Here is a 5,573-nt window from a genome sequence, read left to right on the forward strand (position 1 = left end):
AGGGAAGGAGGTTTTAGTTTGCTTTTAGTTCTCACTGCCCAAGCCTGTTAGCAACAGACAATCAATTACTTTAATCTCCCCTATGCTAAATCTGTTTAATCTGTCATGGTAATCTGTGAGCAATGTCCCTGTCCCTATCTCAAACCATCTGCTTTCCTCTTCATTATATTTTCTTCCCCTGTCCTGAGCTGGGGCAGTGGCAGAGCCATGTGGTATTTAGCTGCCTGTTGGTATGGTAACCAGTATGGCAACTTGGTGGTTCCTGTTCCTCAGTGGTGGAACACAGCTGTATTTGACCAAATCTCTTCAGCAGTCGGGAGAGTAAAGTCAGACTGGTCCATGAAGCATCTAGGTTAAGTATAGCAGCCTGTGTTACACAGATGATCCTGTCACTCCTGCCATTATCCTGAGAGGGCTGGTGGAAGAAAGCAAGAAAGGATGAACTAGCTTTGGTCAAGATGATCTCCAGAGGTCCCTTCCAACCCGTAGGATTCTGTAATCTGTGTGTGATCCTGTAATCCTTATATCTCTTCAAGTGGGGAGGCAACTCTACTCTCTTCAGAAAACTTAAATGCTATAAAATGAGAGACTAAAATACAAATAGGTTTTGTCCACGGAGATCTCTATCTCTTCTGTAAGTGCATTCCTCATGACTATCATCAGCTGATTTTAGTTATTTTCCTGCTCAAGTCATAGTAATATGAAATGAACTGGGAAAAAAAAAAACCCAAAAAATTTTATAGATTGATACCCCTATCCCTGAATAAGTGCCAACATACAGTTGTGTGCTAGGATAAAGGCCAGATTTGGAGTTAAGTTCACAAAGCAACCGCGCTGCTGTTTGTTTTTAATTGTGTATCTTCAGTTTATCTTTTGTTACTCAAATCACATTTCCTAATTTAGCCCAATGAAGTGCACGTATCCATGACAGAATTTGTTACAGTGTTTTCTATTTGTTATGAAGCATTTGATAGTTACATGTTATAATTTGTCACTATGCAAATAGCATTACTCTTTTAGCGGGACAATTATTTTTTATTTGCTTCTGTGCTTGTATCTCTCTACTTCGTGGCAAATAAAACTAAGCCACATAAGCAATATCTAATTTGTAACAACAGATTCTGTCTGCGTAATGCTGAGGTTCTTTGAATCCCACTTATTTGTGAACGAAGTAACTCAGTAAAGCCAGAGCTGAGCTGTTAGAAAGATGCATAGAATAAGATACTGCAATGCAAGGAAGAGGACGTTTTAGGGCATTCTGATGAAAATTATCTGTTTTAAGTCCTACTTTTCATACTTAGTGCTGTGATTTGTGATCATCCTTGCATGAGGATAAGCATTTCATCAACAGATAGGTAGAAATTTATCAGTTGCTTACTGTATGTGTTCAAGTAAAATAAAATAGCTATATATATAGCTATAGCTATATATTATTAGTAGTAGTATCATTAGTATTATTAATATATATATTATATGTTATTGTATATATATATATTATTATATTATATATATTGTATATATATAAAAAAGAAGAAAAGACCCTGTTTTCTGTAGCTCATAGTTTTTTTCACATTGCCAGATACAATCACAGAATTGTAGGGGATGGAAGGGACCTCCAGAGATCATCAAGTCCAACCCCCCTGCCAAAGCAGGTTCCCTACACCAGGTAAATACTGCTATGCTTCAACGTCAATAAACTCTCAGAACTCAAACAGGACATTTGGGATGTGTATAGAGCAGCCCTTTTATTTTTCCTTATTTTTTTTTCTCTCCCCACCCCAATCTTTCACTATTCTTCCAACATTGCAATCCAGTGGATTTCTGTGTATTTTATAACTCTCTGTTTTGACTCCATTTGTTTCATTGCCACTAGGAGATAATTTTGCCATATTCAGGTAGCTGAACTCATTTTGACTGAAGTTAACATCTGAGCAATGTATTAGCCAGATGAATCTGGCTAATACAGAGAGTAATTAGTCAGAGGAATGCCCAGCTCCAAGAACAGAGTCTTGCCACATTATTGCCCTGAATGTGCTGGTGTGACATGAAGCTGGAGAAGGAAGCTGCCTGCAATGTGCCTTTTTAAAGCCAATCAAGCTTTTCAGGTAGATAAAATATATGTTCTGTGGTTTATTTAATTTTTCGTTCCTTAGTACAGGAATTCAGGCTGTATGCTAAGGTATCAGAACTTTTTGAATGTGTGGACATGCAGAACCCTGTGAGTTTTTCAATTCCTTAACTGTGAAATGGGCTATAGATTTTACTGGTTTTCCGAAATGGAAGTTTCACTAAATTAAAGCAGATCTATATTTTTACCTATCTGTGACTGCATATATAGGGAGACATATCTGTATTAAATGTATTTAAACATGTATGTCTACACGCATATATATTTCTGGAATATATCAGATTTACAAATCAAGAATGAACTGAAAAAAGAAGTGTCTTTCTGTACTTGCAGGTCTAAATCAACAACCCTGGTAATCAAGGACAAAATCCTTTGACTTTAATTTTCAGTGTTATAGAATTTGGCATCTCACCAAATATATTGCAGTTCTTTCATTCCTGCTGAATGCATCGTTTTGCTGCAGCTGTGCACCTATACATGAGTGTCTGTATGTGCGTATTTACATCTATACAAATATATTCATGGTTGTTATCTCCTTAAGCTCTTGCAACCCTCATTTCTCTGACTGCATTTCACATCAGCAGTTGTTAGCCTCACTCCATTGTCTTGGCTGTCAGAAGTAGTGCCTATTTTGCAACCAGACACCTGCAAGTATGTCTCAGTGACTGGAAGTCTTCTTTTGATCTGTCACTTTTCCCAGGCAAGTCCTCAAAACTCATACTGTATTTGAGATACTGCAAGAACTTTAGACTGCAATAACAGCTGTGTTTTTGGCAGCCAAAAGTATGCAGTTGGGCAGTCTGAAGTACCCGAGAACAAAGCTGAATTTTCAGATAGATGTTGAGTTGTGATCTGATCTCTCTTGCAATTTTTTCCCTTGTATTTTTTTCTACCATACCCCTCAGGAGGTCAGGGTGGAATAGCAGCTTATGCTGTGAAGGTGATTTAATGGCAGATGTGTAATTGCAAAGTCTGTGCGTGTCTGTGTGTACATGCACATGCATATTTGCTAAGCTAAATCCAGGTGTTTGATTCATAACTTTTCTTGTGATTTGCATTTATAAAAGGATGGATGTCTCAAAATGTTTGTGAGGGTTTCTGCTTCCTTAACATCATTTCCTTTTTCAACAAAAGGGGCATGAATCTTCCTACTGTAAGAGGGGATTTTAAATGTTGTGAAGTGAGTCAGACTTACCTTTCTTCCACAGAATGTTATTCAAAAGATTTTGTACTTCATTGAGACAAGTTCCACACTACGTATTGTTTGTCTTTCTCTTTTTTCTTCTTTTTTTCTTTTTTTTTCTTTTTCTTTTTTTTCCCCTTCGTCTTGCTTTGGAGGGCAAGTTCAATTGATTCTAACCTCCTTGGCAAGTAAATAAGACTTTGTCTTCTCTGAGAAAGATTACAATTTCAATACAGTGGGCAGAACAACACAAGGCATCAGGATTTTTGGTGATCATGGAAGAGAAGGGGAATTGCTTAGTCTAGGATCTCTAAGAAAATAGCCTGAAATGACTGTGAGGATGGTATGGATGTAGTGCATAAAGAGTCCGAGTATGAGACAACATAGAACTTGATATAAGATGCAACAGTTGGATCAAAAAAGAACTAAGGAGTAAGAAAGACAAGAAGGCATGAAGACTTTACATTTTTGTTGGGAAATTACTTCTGATTTAAAGAAAGAAAGAAATATCATAATTATCTATTATATTCCAAGTAGTGAGGGAAATCTTATACCTGATGCTTCAGGGGAAAGCTAGGCAAGAAAGAGATTGGAACATCTGATGTTTTCATTGCATGACAGAGATCTGTGGTCAGCAACAAGAGATCATATCAGGTCATATTCAAAGAATTGAATATCAGACGTAATGATGAATGTAGAAAATACAGCATAAATTTAAAAATCCAAACTGCTGAATCATTTAAAGATTATTTCCATCAGCATCTTAGCCTAATGTTTGGATTATTGCTCTCTGTATTGAAGCCTCATGGCTTGTACAACTCAAGATAAAAGAACAGAAATTTTCACTTTTTCCTTACTGAGATGAATATTCTGGTACAGACTGAGTCTGCAAGAGGAAAGCAAAGCCTCATTTTTCAGCAGCTGTATTTTCCTGAGCATGTTTGAAATTACTAGCATAGATGCAGCCTACAAATCTTACAGGTATCACATACATCTGTGTGTGCTTATGTACATAACCATCTTTCTAAAAAACATGTATCCACACACAGTGTTTCTAATAATGTGTATTTATACACTTTTCACTTACTAGATTTCTTAATTCTTTACCCTAGACCTGACTAGAAGTTGCCATATTTTAATGCTGCATATATATGTTAGCACATTTTGTCTTCATACCACTGTTTAAGTAGAATGTTAGGTGCTGTGACCAACTGCAAGCCCTTGCAAGTACATACCATGTCTGAAAATCTCCTCCACAGCAGAGCAAATAGGCTGGTAATTGTGGTGAAGGAAATTATGGTATAACCTGATTTTCAGGCAGTGGAAGTCGCTTTTAGGAGTGATTTCCCTTGAGGGAGAATCAGGAAGGCAGAAGTTGGAGCTTGCAGTGCTGACTTAGTGCAATTTGAATGGTTTTTGGCATGATGAAGAGGGCTGCAGCAGCATAGGACTGACAATCTGTAGGAGGCAATCCTGTGCATCGACACAGGGTACAGAAACATCTCTTGTTTAATATTTGCCTGCATTCAGAGACGTCCCTTTAGGTACCCATGTCTTAGTATTTTTAGTTATACAGACCTTGGAAAGTGAAACAAAACAATCACTGACTTCTGTCTTCAGCTCATCATGAACTGAGGCCTTTGTAACTCTCAGCTTAGAAGTCCTGACCTCCTCACTGCAGGGTCTTCCACAGCCGCACTTCTTGCACTTGCTGATGGCAAAGACCATGGGGATGTTTAATAAGAGGGTTGAAAGGAGTCTCCTTGCTGCTTTGTACTGCTGAATTTTGATGCTTTATGTTTGGTTGTTTTTTCGAGTTTAGGCAGAACTTGGTCCTTTTTCTTTGTGAATGAAGTCAGAAATTTGCCAAGTTTCGAATTTGCAAGCATAATTTAAAATTGGTTAAGAAAGTTCTCTGGCATTCTCAGCAGTCCCCACAAAAGTTTTATCTTCACAAACCAAATTAATGAACAAGTAGACAAACCCTAAGGAGAAATTAGCAGGAGAAAATAATAATTGAAAAAATCACGAACCAGGATGGTTTAAAATGGCTATTTCCTTTCCTGTTTGCTTTGCACTGCAAGAATCTTCACTGAGTTTTCTAAGCTCCTGTGGATGTTATTCTGAATGGATGTCCCAGTGAGAGTGCTGCTTAGCTAATGAACATTTCCCTCCTTTATTGGGTTTGCATTAGTGATAATGAGTTTCTTGTGGAGCTTTCAGAGTTCTTGCCAAAGAGATAAGGCTATCTTTGCTTTGCTC

Source organism: Centrocercus urophasianus, unplaced genomic scaffold (genome assembly GCF_019232065.1).
Source record: "Centrocercus urophasianus isolate 14NV4802_14NV808 unplaced genomic scaffold, USGS_Curo_1.0 seq_13, whole genome shotgun sequence".
Lineage (NCBI taxonomy): Eukaryota > Metazoa > Chordata > Aves > Galliformes > Phasianidae > Centrocercus > Centrocercus urophasianus.